The sequence below is a fragment of the Quercus suber genome, unplaced genomic scaffold, assembly GCF_002906115.3.
Source record: "Quercus suber isolate HL8 unplaced genomic scaffold, Cork oak 2.0 scaffold_205, whole genome shotgun sequence".
NCBI classification, from domain to species: Eukaryota; Viridiplantae; Streptophyta; class Magnoliopsida; order Fagales; family Fagaceae; genus Quercus; species Quercus suber.
The window spans coordinates 553617-569375 of NW_027069663.1; the positions used below are offsets into that span (position 1 = coordinate 553617).

The 15759-nt window shown below is 33.4% G+C and overlaps 1 pseudogene; it reads left to right on the forward strand.

The window, feature by feature from the left end:
* Positions 1-10454: 10454 nt before the first annotated feature.
* Positions 10455-15238, forward strand: LOC112019256 (uncharacterized; annotated as a pseudogene).
* Positions 15239-15759: the final 521 nt, after the last annotated feature.

Consider the following 15759-nt stretch of genomic DNA (forward strand, 5'->3'; position numbering starts at 1 on the left):
TATTTATGTTTTTTTAGACAAATTATTGAAAAAGAAAATTTACAAATATTTTTTTAGTTGCACTTGGTGCACTTCCTTTAAATTGAAAACACGTCTAAAACTGGTGTAAAAACAAAAGTACTAAATGAAATATCTTTATAGAGTGAAACTTTTTCCACATGGAAGAAAACAATTCCAACTATATATTAGCATAAATGTACAATATCCGCTCTTTTCAAGCGGCCCCATTTGTAGATTTAATACTTGTCACGTTGATGGTCCTAAATTCTTGATTTGAAGTCATTATCCTCTCATCCATAGTAGCCACATTTTGAGCTGTTGGTAGTATTTTTTCATTGTCTGACTTCGATCCTAGTTGATCCTTACTTTTGCCCCATAAAACCAAATATAAGCCAACAAATATGATAATTGCTCCAATAACCCTGAAAATAGTTCAATTATCTGAGTAAGACAAATATAGTATTTATCATTCCAAATATTTTTTCGAAAATTTCCCTTTACGAAAATGAATCAAAATCATTTACAACAATTAAATAGTGTGTTATCTAATGAATGTCCCAAATGACACAAAATATTTTGAATGGGCATTTCAAGCACAATGTCAGCAAGTCATGTTAACAGTTGTAAAAAAATGTTGTGTCACTGGATTTAGTAGGCCTAGTAGGATATACATACCTTCCTAAGTACATAATCTCGGACAGAATGAAGGAGCCTAAAATTGCGACTAGAATTGTGCTTAGGGGATTAAAAGCAGACACAAACACAGGCCCCCTTTGCTTCATTATTAGGCCTTGAATGTAAATGGTAAACCCTGAACATACTACACCCTGCATAAAATTTCAATTGTGAGTATTAATACAAGTCTTAGACATAGCTGGCCTCACAAAATTGTAAGAAGCAATGCAAAGAGAAAAGACATCAAAAGAAAATGTAACTAAAGTTAGATTTTCTCACAGCGTATACAGCAGCTAAGAGCTTCGAATCTAAGTGTATTGACCAGGCCGTGGGGTTACCCCATTCCATTGCAACGGCTAGTATGGAACTTTCCAGTGTGCCCATCAAACATATCAAAACTGTTAGGGAAAGTTCTGCTGGGTATGATTTCAGTGTAATCGCCTACAAATCANAGACAGACAAGTAAAAAAGAAGAAGATGCACGTGATATATATATATATATATGTAGGGGTGATAGGTCCAAGAGCTCATATTTATGTGTATGTTGGGCCAATGGCCCAATCCGAGGACGAGTAAACTCTTTCATAAGGATCCGTGTTAGTAAGTAAAGAAGTGAAATCTGATTAAAGTCTTCCGGAATAGTGGTCTGAGAAAGAATCCCTCATCAGCTGAGCAAAGCCGAGGTCAAATGGTGTGATCTGCCATCGAGAGTAACGTTCTGGATCATTCTATGAATGAGGATAAGTATTAAGAAGAAACATGACAGAGGAAAGTCATGAAATATCTCAAAGGAAAGCTGCTACTACTGAATTAAATGTTTTACAGCTAACTCTCTGGCCGCATTGATGAGGAAGTGATACCTGAATAGTAACTTTCAGCCTTACAGTTATTACCTAAAGACTTTAGGAAGGTGCTGATAAGATAAAGATCAACACCAACAATCTGAACTGCATGTGGAAGGTGAAGATGAAAGAAAAAGATAGTATAAAATGGAAGGGATACTCTAAGAAGAAGGGATCAAAAAATTAAGAGAAAAATATTGTAGCAATCAAAAACTGAATTTGTAATCAAACTTGAGAGAAATATATATGAACTAATCTTCTCGGATTGTGCTGATGACAATTTTCTTTAATTTAAATCAATCTATCTTCCATTTCTTGTCATCTGAACTCACTTTACTTGTTGTCCAACTCATTTAAGTCCAGTTTTCCAACTCACTCTCTACAAATTCATTGTATTGGGCTTTTTGAGTCTACATTTATTTATCCTTTAAGCTAGGGACTCAAATTGCGTCCTTACAATAAATAAATAAATATATATATATATATGTTCGGATTCAGTAAGCCTATTAGCACAGTAGTTGGATACACAAAATACATTGCGAAAATCAATCTATCAATCTCTACGTAGTAAATACATGCTATAAAAAAATAAAGAAAACATTAAAAAAGATAAAGATAAAGATAACATGTCAATATAAAGTAACAAATAAATATAAGAATTAAGTTTAAGAAGTCTTCTACTTCTACATGCCAAAGTCCTTGATAATATCGTCCTAAAAAAAAAAAAAAAAAAAAAAAAAAGGCCCTTGGGATCTACATATTTGTGGGCTCTTAAGTGTTATGAGAGGAAGTCTCGTAAAAAAACGGCTCCTAAGTCCTAATTCAATACTAAGATTGGATTTGGACAAATATATATTATATACCTATTACATGCGCCAAGTTCTCTGCCTAGGTTTTCAGCAAAAAAATAGAAAGTTCTCTTCCTAGGTTTATATAGCAATATCCAAAAGAAAAACTTCACAAAACAAGGGCATGGGATTTGACTTCGTACATGTCTTATAAACAAACTAGATCATATGAACTATGAACTATGAAGCACAAGTCTCCATCTATTATTGAGTGAAAATTCCTAAGGGCACCAAGAGCTTCATAGCTCATTGGCACTTTTTAGGACTCTGGTTCAATTACTAGCGGTTACATCTCTCTCTCTCCTTAATGTAGTTAAAAAACCAAAAACAAGAGCAAATCCTAAAGACGAAAATTGGCAAATTGCCTTGGAGCGTTGTCATCCACCATGTTTTACTTGATATTTGATAAGAAAGCTAGGATTCCCATCGGAAGAAGTTAAGTCTGAAGTTGATTTGGTGCTATGTGTTCTTGTTGATGTTAGATATAGGTTTATTTGGAATAAGAATGTTAAAAAATCTATCTATAATAGCTTCTTGTAATGGGTTTAGCTTGTGTCCAATGTTTTAAAGCACTGGACATGACACATGTTCGGTCTCATGTTTCGTTTCGTGCTCCAATGCACTGAACAGAAGTCTTATCTCTTTGTAGCTAATGGAGTATCTAACTCTATTTTTGATAACTGGTGTTGATATCAATTATATGTTGTGTTAGTATTTTGTTTTAATGAAATTTTCTCATTCATTTAAAAACAATTCGCAAATTGCAACCATAATTGTCCCACATCACATTACATCACAAAGTAAAGTAAAGTGGATTGTAAAAAGATATTACTATTTAGGTTAAATTGCAATTTACTCCTCTTATGTTTAGGTTTGCTTTTAATTCGGTCACTTAATTCTCAAATATTACAATATATAATATCAATTTGTCCCTTCTATCAACGTCATTAGAATCTTGTCCTTAATTCACTCATAAACAACATCATTTTGGATACAAAAAAAAAAAAAAAAAATCAGAAGTGTTTTTAGGTGGGTTAACAATGAAAATGTAATTGACCATAGGTCAATGAAAAGAACACATTAACATCATTATAAAAGTCAAGGGTGTCAATTGTAAATTTTGAAAGTCTTAAAAGTGATACCTAGTATGAGTTTGGATAGCAAACACGGTTGGCGTTTGCATTTTTTCCTGAATCTCGTGTACTGTTTACAGGACCCGTAAGTTTTTTAATAAAGCAAATGTAACATCCAAACTGGGTCCCATGAGCACTATTCATAGTTTAAAAATTATTTTGCTATAATGTTTTCAACAATAAATTTTAAGTTTTCAGTAATAAGTGGTATCTAAACAGACCCAAGAATGAAAAAAAACTATTAACAAGCTTTTGTTCGACTGACACTAACCAAAATTGGTGGTTTTCCTGGTTTTAAATCTATAAAAAAAAAAAAACAAAAAAAAAAAACAAAAAACAAAAACAAAAACAAAATTAGGGATATTGTTCGAGATTGGTGTCAAGATTTTGTATGCCAAAGCCAACTATACGTATTTATAGAGCATCTCAAGCAGATTCTCTAAATTTTTGTACTATTTAGAGAATAAACAGTGACTTTTACCTTTTAGCTACCTACTTTTTAAATACACTTTCCAACAGATTCTCTATCTCATTTGAATATTATTTCTTCATTCATTCTTTATTCTTTTTTAACAACTACACATCTTCCAACATTTTTTTATTCAAGACCTGATTATTATAATAGAAAAAAAACATTTGAAGAATGAACAGTAGCCCATCAGACTTGATGGACTACTGTTCACGAGCCAAAAAAACAATTCCAAGTATAGAGAATCTATTAGAGACTATTTTTATGGTGACATTCTCTATTATAGAGATTTTTATGCATTTAGCTACACAGTTGGAGATGCTCTTAGATCCGACTTATTCTTGTTGACTAGCAAGACGTGAATTAAAAAAAAAAAAAAAAAAAAAAAACCTTCCTGTTGAGGAATAGAACTATGCAAAAATCTGTATTAGATATGGGACGCATAGGCGGAATTAATTAATTAGTTCTGGGACCCCAACATGTCCCATCAAAAAAAAAAAAAAAAGGAACTACAACATGTACATATGGAGTACGGAGGACATTTAAATAGGATGTGTCTCTCTCATCAGCTACAACAATGTCCTCATCTATTAAATTCTCAGCCATCTCTGGATTTCCAAACTTTTTTTCATTAAATTTTTTCTTGGAACGCAGCATAGGTAGCTGAGTCCATTAAATCAAAAGGCCTGTAGTGTAGTGCATTATTGGGACGGTTGGAGCATTCGCATCAACCTAGCAGCATTTTAGTCAAATTTGATCTATAAAACTACTTTAATTTACTCATTTGTAGATACACCTATATCAGACTCAATATTTTACCTTTAATTTAATTTAAAATATTTATTTGATTCATTATTAATTATCTCTCTCTCTCTCTTCTAATATTTCTGAAGGCTTTATTTGGGAGGAGGGAATAGAATGGAATGGAAATGAATGAAAAAAATAATTTTGGAATATTCTTCCCTTCTCTTGTTTGAGAGTTTTAATGGAGGGAATGAAAAGTCAATTCCATTGTTTGGGAGTTTAAGGCCTCGTTTGGGAGGAGAGAATGGAAAGGAATGAAAAGAATAATTTTAAAATATTCTTCCATTCTCTTGTTTGGAAGTTTTAATGAATGAAATGAAAAGTTTATTCCCTTATTTGAGAGTTTAAGTGGGAGGGAATGGAATGAGTAGGAAGGAACACTTATTCCTCTCTATTTTCTTAAAACTTTAAATTTTCATTCCCTCCGAAATGAGGAGGAATGAGATGAAATTGAATTAGATTTAATAAATTTTTTACTAAAACTCTCAAAATACCTCTATATATTTAACTCTTTATTTTGAAATAGGGGTCTAATAGTAATATTGTTATAAAATAATTTCATTCCATTCCTCCCATGTTACTCCAAAACAAAATTACTTACGTTCCTTTCATTTTCATTTATTTCCATCATTTATTTTAAAACATCCAATCAAGGTTAGTTAATTCCATTTCATTCCTTTCTTTTCCATTCATTTCCCTTACTTAAATACATTTTATTCCATTCCATTCATTTCCATTCCGTTATGAACTCTCAAACAAAGCCTAAGTGGAAGGGAATGGAATGAGTAGGAGGGAATACTCATTCCTCTCTATTCCTTTAAAATCTCAAATTTTCATTCCTCCTGAAATTGAGAGGAATGAGAGGGAATGCAATTAGATTTAATAAATTTTTTACTAAAACTCTCAAAATACCCCTATATATTCAACTCTTTATTTTAAAATAGGGTTCTAATAGTAATATTGTCACAAAATGATTCCATTCCATTCTCTCTATGTTACTCCCAAACAAGATTACTTACATTCCATTCATTTTCATTCATTTCTATTCCTTTATTTTAAAACATCCAATCAAGGTTACTTAATTCCATTCCATTTCATTCTTTTCCATTCTTTTCCCTTACTTAGATACATTCCATTCCATTCTTTTATGATCATTCCATTCAATTCCATTTCATTCCCTTAGGGCTTGCTTGGGAGGAAGGAATAGAATGGAATAGAAATGAATGAAAATGATCATTTTAGAATATTCTTCCATTCCCCTGTTTGAGAGTTTTAATGGAGGAAATGGAAAGTCTATTCCCTCTTTTGGGAGTTTAGGTGGGAGGGAATGGAATAGGTAGGAGGAAACACTTATTCATCTCTATTCTCTTAAAATCTCAAATTTTCATTCCCCCTGAAATTGGAAGGAATGGGAGGGAATGAAATTAAATTTAATGATTTTTTTACTAAAACTCTCAAAATACCCCTATATATTCAACTCTTTATTTTAAAATAGGGGTCTAATAGTAATATTGTCATAAAATGATTCAATTCCATTTCCTCCATGCTGCTCATAAACAAGATTACTTACATTTCATTCATTTTCATTTCTTTCTATTCCTTTATTTTAAAACGTCCAATCAAGGTTACTTAATTTCATTTAATTCCATTCTTTTCCATTTCTTAAATACATTCCATTCCATTCTTTTCCATTCCCTTATGATCATTTCATTCCATTCCATTCCCTTATGAACTCCCAAGTGGAGCCTTATGAACTGTCAAATGAAGCCTAACGAACCCTCTATGTCTCTCTCTTTGTTTCTCACTATCTCTTCCACTAACCACCGAACCTTTCTCTTCCTCTCAATTTCTCTATTCCTCCCTAGCCACTGAACCCATCGTCGATCTTTCTATGGATGGATTGGTTGGGGTGTGTGCTGGTAATAGTGGCGGTGATAGACGGCTTGTGGGGTTGGGTTTGCTGTTCATTGGGCCTTTGAGTTGAGGCGTTTGATGGCTATTTGTTGTGATTCTGAAAGTTTGAGGTTGATTTTGAGTGAAGGGTTTGGTGTTGCAATATTTGAAGTTGATTTTTTTTTTTTTTTTTTTGATTGTTTGATTTGAATTGGGTGGAGCAGATCAAATGGTAGGTTGGTGGTGGCATATTTGAGGTGGGTTGCTGCCTTTGTGGTGGATTTGGTAAGAGAGTGTTGGAGTGAGAGAGAAAAGGTTGGAGAGAGAGGGCAAAACAAAATCATTTTTTTAACATTGGCAATGAACAGTACCTCACCACAAAGTAGTGTTACTATTCATCTCTAGTTTTTTGGGTTATTTTGAGGAGATTGATGCGTGATTAATTTGTGGGTGCTTGACTTTTTTTTAACATCAAGCTAGTTTGACTAGCTTGATGTGAATGCTCTTAAAAACCCCTTATTAATCAAATTGAATTGAAAGTTGAAACACTTAAATAGATTATTTTAATAGTTACGATATAAGTAATATTTTTTATAATCGCAATATAATTTGAATATAAGACGTTGATTATATGATGGTTGCTTTTCATTATTAGATTGATTTTTATTTTTTGGGTTATGTAAGTGGAAGCCTTTTATTTGATCACAAAAAAAAAAACAAAATAATAATAATAATAAAATGAACCAATTGAAAATACTCAAGAGTGGCTATAAGCCTTGTAACTCAATTAATACCTCAGAATATTTTCAACCAAAAAGTCTGGCGTTCAAATCTTTTTTTCCTATTATAAGTATTAAGTGTGAGTTTGGATAATGCGTTTGCGCGTTTCTAGTGCGTCTGCATTTTTTTTTTCCTATGGGTCCTACTGTTCATGGGACTCACAAGTACGGTTTCAGCAAATCTAACTTTAAAATTAGGTCCTACGGTACTATTCACACATTTAAGAATTATTTCGCAATAATGTTTTTAGTTTTTAGCAATAAGCGGTGTGGGCGGGAAAAGCCCAGCCATACGTAGTGGGCCTAAAGCCCAAACTGAGGACTAGTCTATGTCCGAGGAGGCTAAAATTGTCGAGGGGTATTTCGCGTGAAAGAATGATGCATGGGGACGAAGAAACTCTAATCAAAGAGAGCATCATTGTTTCGAAGAGACGATCATCCTCGGATGAAAGGGTTTTGGGGTCATGTAAATATCTGGGGGCTTCAAATGGATTTACTAGTGACTTCAGTAATTTGGATAAGCTTTAGACACGCTTGGAGATAAGAGGAACAGAGATATATCTAGAAGGAAAAGCTGCCACCACCGTATTAAATGCACTGCAGCAACTTTCTTGGCCGCATTTATGTGAAGAAGACCTCTGAACAGTACAACTTCAGCTACCGTCATTCACAAAAGTTAAGGGAAATACATGATATGACAGGGATTCAAGTAGGGAGCTGGATGGAGAACAAGTGGACGATAGGGATGGTAGTGGAGAATGATATATAAAGAAGGGTTCCCAATGAAAAAAAAAAAGGGAAAAGAAAAAGAAAAATGAAAAAGAAGAAGTGTAAACGATATTCAATCTATTATAAGTCTCTTCGGATTTGAACTTACTTGGTCTTTACATGTACTTTTATGCTAGTTTATATTTGCATGCTATAATCAATCGTTGTTAGCTCCATAGTTAACCTAGCTCTATCACCTACGCTCTACAAATTCATTGTTTTTGGACTTGGGCCAGAAATCCTGACCCTACAAGCAGTATCTAAACAGATCATAAATTATCAAAAAACAAATACTTGGGTAGATTTTGTTATTATTATTATTATTATTATTATAATAATTCAATAATTGATGACCTTAAACATTTTTGTTAGAAATAAATACTCAAATAGACTCTTTTTTTTTTTTTTTTTTTTTTTTTAAAAAAAAAAAAAAAAAAAAAAAAAAAAAAAAAAAAAAAAAAAAAAAAAACACTCTAGTTGTTTTGTGAATAATACATTTTTCCCTTTTAGTAGAAAAAAATCAAAGGAAAATTTGCCACCACTAAGCTTTTTTCAAATCCTTGTTTATGAAAGTTAGGTGAATATATCTCGTGGATTGAGTAATTTGGTTAAGTTCCTAATTTATATCTTCATTATGCGATTGAATGATAGGATACATGAGCTTGTTCATATTATTATAATATTCTGCAAGATTAATTTAGGTTGGGTGGGATAAGTGCCTAATATCTTCCCACTTGGTGATTTAATATCAACCTTAGTCAATGAGATGTATATTGGGTCCTATTGATATACTTTTCTTTTCTATTTTTTTAATATTTTTATTATTGATTCATATGTAATTAGAAAAAAAAATCCATGTATTTATTTTTTAGATTGTATATAGAATCAAAACTCTGTAATTTAATTCAATTCAAACAATTTGTGTAATTTTCATTATTTATTAAACTTATGTTGTAAGATTTATTTTTATTTTCTCATTGTTCATGTAATTAAATTAAGTGAAAACTTCATTGTAAATCCCTTAAATTAATCCTCTCAACATAAAAGATGTTAACGGGGGGAGGGGTGAAGTTGGATCATGAGTGCCTTGTTGAAACCCTATCCCTTTTTTTAGGCGGGTTACAGATGTTTTACTAATTTTAATGAGACGACTTCAATATTGATAAAATAAAAGGAAAATTGGATTATGATATATTAATAAAGAAGGAAACGCAAGTGTTTTAGATAATTTTTTTTATATATACACACACACACACACGTATGTATAAAAATATACTAATATAGACTTGAAATTAGATTGTGTAATTTTTAAAATAAATTCATAAGTTATCAAATTATTCTTTGTAATTTATTGACAAAATAATATATTTGTAGTAAAATTATATATAAATTTTTACAATACAAGATTGTAAAATAATTTTTATAAGATCACCAACAAAAATAATTTTTTATCTAATTAACTTACCTAGGTTTGGGTTGGCAATGTGGATTTTGCATTGATGTTTTATGCCTTTTAAAAATAGAGTTTGATTAATTATTTAAATATTTTTTTATAATTTTTAAACATTTGATTAATTATTTAAACATTTTGTAATAATATTCTAGGTATATAATATATTATAAATCTGATTAAAATACTATATGATCTACTTTTTTGTTCGCGTGTTCTAACCATAATTAGAGAAAAAAGCTTACCACTTCCATAAAAAAGAAAAACATTTTATTCAATATATAAATTATATTCTAAAAGTTAAATAAATTAGTTAAACCCTCTGACGAAAGTCTTAACTCTCAATTCTCTTTCTCAATCTGTTCTCTGATTCTTCAGTTTCCCGCAATCCGCATAGCTCAGTGTCAGAGGCCATTGAAGGACTAATCAGACAATCAAACTCGCCCAGTTGAAGCTGAGTCAGGCAAACTCGGTGAGTGAGTCAATTATGTTTGCTTTTCTCTCTTCAAGACAGCTACTTCTTATCAAACATAGGAATAGGAGGACCCAATTTCAATTGGGTCTTCTTCAGAAAAAAACCATCTTTAGCATCAAATCATTTACATCAATGCTTTACCTGATTAAGAACAGCAAAAAACACATTCTTTTACAGTGTCTTATCTCATAAACTCATGTGGGTTGTCACCAAAATCTGCTCTTTTAGCATCCCACAGAGTACATTTTGAAAACCCAGATAAACCAGACTTAGTGCTTAATCTTCTCAAAGAGAGTGGATTCAATGACTCCCAAATCACCAAATTCGTCACAAAAATGCCACTGCTGCTTTTATCTCATCCTGAGAATACCCTTTTGCCCAAATTCGAGTTTTTGCGCTCTATAGGGGTTTCAGGCTCTGACCTCCCTAGAATCCTGACATGCTGAGATGGAGCTTAAAGAACAATCTTATTCCCTGCTATGATTTACTCAAGAGTCTGCTTTTTGAGAATGAGAAAGTCATTACAGCTTTAGGGTGCTCTCGAAGGGCTTTGCTAAGTAATGGAACAAAGACTATGGTTCCAAATATTGCACTTTTGAGAGAAGTTGGAGCACCTCCATCCACCATCTCTTACTTGGTGACTCGTTCTCCGTCTGTTGCATTCATTAAGCCTAGTAAGTTTGTGAAAGCTGTCCAGGAGGTTAAGGAAATGGGATTTTGATCCTTCAAAATTTGCATTTGTGCAAGCAATCGAAGTGGTTTTGTCAATAAAAAAGCCGACGTGGGAATATAAATTTGAGGTTTTTAGGAGGTGGGGTTGGTTTAAGGAGGACACTCTCTTAGCGTTTAGAAGGTTTCCAAATTTTATGCTTTTATCAGATGAGAAGATCACAAAAGTAATGAACTTTGTTGTGAACAAATTGGGACGGCCATCAACGGATATTCTTATGAATCCCGTGGTTCTGAATTTAAGCTTGGAGAAGAGGATTATCCCTAGGTGTTCAGTTGTTCAAATTTTGTTAGCCAAGAATTTGATCAAGAGTGATTTTGGCTTAGCGACTTTCTTACTACGTAAGGAGAAGTTCTTTTTGGAGAAGTTTGTTATAAAATTTCAGGACAATGTTCCTCAATTGTTGAGTGTGTATCAAACTAAAATGGATCTTTTGGATGTAGAAATTCAATCTGAGAAGGTATGTGGAACTGAACTGTTTTAACTTTTTGACTGCAATATAATGTTATTCTTGCCTTTAACTCTCATGGTTGCAAGGTTTTGCATTTTAGATTTATTGGATATGGGATTTGCGTAATCTCATACCGTTTTCACATGTGTATGTAATTTCCAAGACAACAATCTCAAATGTAGAACTTTGACATAGATTTGATGATTTTCTGATTAGAAATTTAGAAGTCAGTAAATCTTGTGTGTTACTATTTACTGCTTTTGTACAGGAAAAAAAAAAAAAAGAGAGAAAGATTGGGAGTCTTCTTGTTAGATGGGGCATGAGTACTTAGATGGCTTTAATTTAGTTTGCAACTCTCTAAGTGCTAAATGTGGTCTGTGCTATTTGCTCAGGGCAACACACACAGGGCAGTATTCACCTTGGAATGTCATCTAATTGCCTTACATTAGGTCTGTTACAATATTTCAAATAAATGGAGTCTGTAGACAATCTTGAGTTCTCTAACAAGTCACTCTAAAGCAGATAGAGCTAAAGGTAAAAAAGGTCATACTTAGTGCACAAGACTCCTGCTTTTGCTGGATTTAGGAGAGGAAATTGGTAGCCAGATTATGGTCTCCAACTTGTGACACATGGCTTAAGCAGTAAGAAGTTGTGAACTTGTGCATAGGTAGAGCTGAAAGTAGTGTTCTTGAATTGAGAACTCATGCATATGGCTTTCGAGTTTTCTTTTACCATTGAATATGGAACTTTACCACACCCGTCTGGGGGCAACCTAGTGGTTAGGGGCTTGGGATGAGGGGGCCTTATACCATGACCTAAATGGTCAAGGCCTAAGACTGACCATGAGCTTTAGTTACTCCATAACCATGTCCCCCTCCCCCTCCCACTTCTCCCTAGGAACACCATATTCAAATTTCAATTTCATGAATTTCAAGATGGTGAGGTAATGTTTTGGAATAGTTTTTGAAGAAAAGAAACTTTGTTTCTTCTTGTTAAGTACTTAAGTTACAGAACAAAAAAGCCACAGAGACACATGGATGGCCTCAAAGGCTCAAAGTGGACTGAGCAAAAGAAAAGAAGATTGCCGTGGGGGAATTGTATTCTATTGCGGCGAACTAAAAAGTCAAGTATATTGGTGTTACATTCATGTTAATTTCATTTGCATTGCTTGGATTTTGCTCTGTGGTGACTGGTGAGTGAATCCTCCAGCACGCATGCTTTGGTGGTTACAATGTTACATGACACTGAATGAATCACTAGTTGCTTGTCAGTTTGAGGAAGAGCATATTGAACTGGGACATACCTAGATCGAGTAGTCTCTTTCTATAGCATTGGGGGATAAAAAAAATAAAACATTGATTTGGGATTGTATATGGTACATTCATTTGGAGTTGTATATGGTTGCTAGTTTCCAAGTTATAACCTTTAATTTTGCTTCTTGGCAATTAACCAAGAACAACAGGGCTCACTCCAATCATAATTCCAATTCTTTCTGGGCGATTACCCAGCCACAATAAGGTTCACTGGATTTAGATTATTTTATTTACCCAATCTTTTCAACGACCATATATAAGTCCCCCCCTAACAATGAAATCAATTTGATATTTTCTTTTGCATAATTTAAGTGGATTCTTAGAAAAATAGAGATAGGTTCAAGTTACACCTGTTACACCTGGTGTAAATACAACGGTTAAAAAAAAAACCCTCATTATTACAAATATTTTTATTAGAATATTATTAATTACTCTCATTTATTACATTCTAAACCTATCTCTAAACCCAACAAAATTTGATGTGTGACTCTCTCTCTCTCTCTCTACATTCTAAACCTATGTTTCTCTCTCTCTATCTCCTCCTCCCTTGCTCCTCCACCATTGTTCCACCTCCACAGGTTGCCGGCAAAAAAAAGAAAAAAAAGAAAAAAAAAACACCTAGCCGAACACTGTTTCTATTTTTCCTTTCTTTTCTGTCGTGAGTGCTTTTTTTTCTTTTTTCTTTTTTCTGGTCTGGGAGGTACCAACGAAGGCACGGCCGCAGTCGAAGCTGAAGTCGGAGCCCCTACAGGCATTGTAGCTATGAAGAGCGCTCTCACGGGGGACGTGGTTCTAGCAAAAAGGGGACAGACGAAGGCACTCACAAAATTTTCCCCCTAAAAATTGTGTTTGGGAGTGTTTTGAAGGATCAATTTTTGTTTTGTCTAGAGTCCCTTTATCTACATTTCTTCAAATTATTCTACTTAGGGGGGAAAATTTTGGTTAGTGAATTTCATACAAGATTGATATCAATGTGCTGTAGATTTTAATGGATAAGAATTCTTACTTAGCCTGTCTTGGGTCCTTGCCATAATGCAATGCTTTATGCAATTACAGCGTTGCTGATTGCACCTTTATGTTGCTCCATAGGCTTTACATTTTCTGTTTTTAATATGCTAATTGAAAGTAATTTTACCAGCTTTAAATTTTAATGTGTTGCAGGATGATGATGATGATATTAGTGGTGATGAGGATATGTCTTTTGGTTCTGCTGAGGATGATGATGAGCCTGAAGAGACACCTAAAAAGGTATAGAAATGTATCTTGTATTCTCTATAACTCTCTCTTCTATCTATTTGAATATTTTTGACGTTGCTGATGTTTTTATAAATTGTTGATATCATCTCTTTTTGTTGAAGGTTGAATCAAGCAAGAAGAGACCTTCTGAATCCGCAACTAAAACTCTAGTCCCTGCTAAAAAGGCAAAAGCAGCTACTCCTTAAAAAACTGGTGAGTTTGTTTCTATGTTGTCCAAATTTGTGGTTGCTTGCCTTTTAAACTAAGGGTCTAGGGGTTTGATGATCATGTTTTGTCCCTACAATCAAAGTTGACATTCCATTTCTTATTCTGGTTGTGTTATTTGTTTTCTAAAAAATCAAAGTTGATCACATGGAAAAATATCTATGTTTGCAACAGTTTCACTCTCTTTTCATTTGTGTTTAATTCCATATCAATTGTTTCATCTCTTGTCCACGCAGATAGGTCATGCCTTTTGTTGTGACATGATTGGAATCAATTATTTTTCTGGATATATGTATCTTCCTGTGACATGATTGGAATCAATAATTTTCTGGGAAAAGCTTACTAAACTCTGCACCTTTAACACGATTTCCTTTTTTTTTTGTTTATATGCTTTAGATGGCAAGAAGGTCGGTGGTCATATAGCGATTCCACATCCTTCCAAGAAGAGTGCAAAGACTCCTGCAACTAGTGAGCAATCTAAGCAGAAGTCCCCAAAATCTGCTAGTTCATTCTCTTGCCAGACCTACAGCAAGTATGTTTACTCACTCCACTTTTCTCCAATTCTATAACTGAGGTTGCTTTCTACTCTCACATGCTTCTCTATATATGCACCGGACTTTCGGCTCTGAAGTTGGTCTTCAGTCCCACACAAAGGCCAAGCATGCTGGCGATTAGTGACTGGGCTATCACAACATTTGCTGCTGTAGCATGATTGGGATTTTCCTGGAAATGGATTCATAGAGAGCTAAGGGTTATTAGATTTTGGCACCATACATGAGAGAGGGTTCTAGTTGAATGTCCTATTTTTGGAGTTTGTCTTTCCAGATTTAGTTCTCTCATATTTTTGGATATTATGATTTTTTTATTGTTATTATGATTTTTTTTTTCTTCTTGCTTTGTAATCTGCTTTTATTTTACATAACATGGGAGAATGATAGAAGTCTTGGGAGAATTATGAATGCATCGGATCCAAGTGTCTTTATCAAATGAGAGAATTTGGCTGCGATTTAACGAAGTAACTAAATCATTACTTAAAATAAGCACAGACGGTCTTTACATCAACAGTATGGTCTGTGAAACTCCATGGCAAATATTGTCTATGGTATGTAATGATTGTTTATTAATACCTAAATTTGTTTCTTTTTTATTTTTTTGGTAGAATTTATCAAAATTAGTAGTTCAGAAAACTGAGAATTGAGGTGTAATCAAAGTTCAAAATTAGGATATGCTAAAAACCAACAAGAAGATTAGAGAAGATCAAGTGTGTGACTTATCCAGGCTTTCGTGTGAGTTAACAAGTTTTTGAGTATCAATTTCTTTCTTGTCATGAAGTTGCATGAATCTGTTCTTAGGGGTGAAGGAAAAATAAGTTACCTGAAAATATGCAGTTCAGTTTTTGACTTTTTGGTGCCCAGTTCTACATAACAAGCTAAGTCGAAACCAATTCAACATCGTGTGCATTGAAAATTACCTAAAACAAGGAAGAGAGAGAGAGAGGACGTTTGATTTCCTTTGCAAATCACTCTAGCTCTAACGCAAACTACTATAGAAACTCGGGTGCATAGTCTGTCATTAATATTCAATTATGAGTGAGGTTGGTACTCGTTTTATGATATATCGATCAAAATGATTTTGGTAGAGCCAAAATGGGGTATTGGTATTTGATAT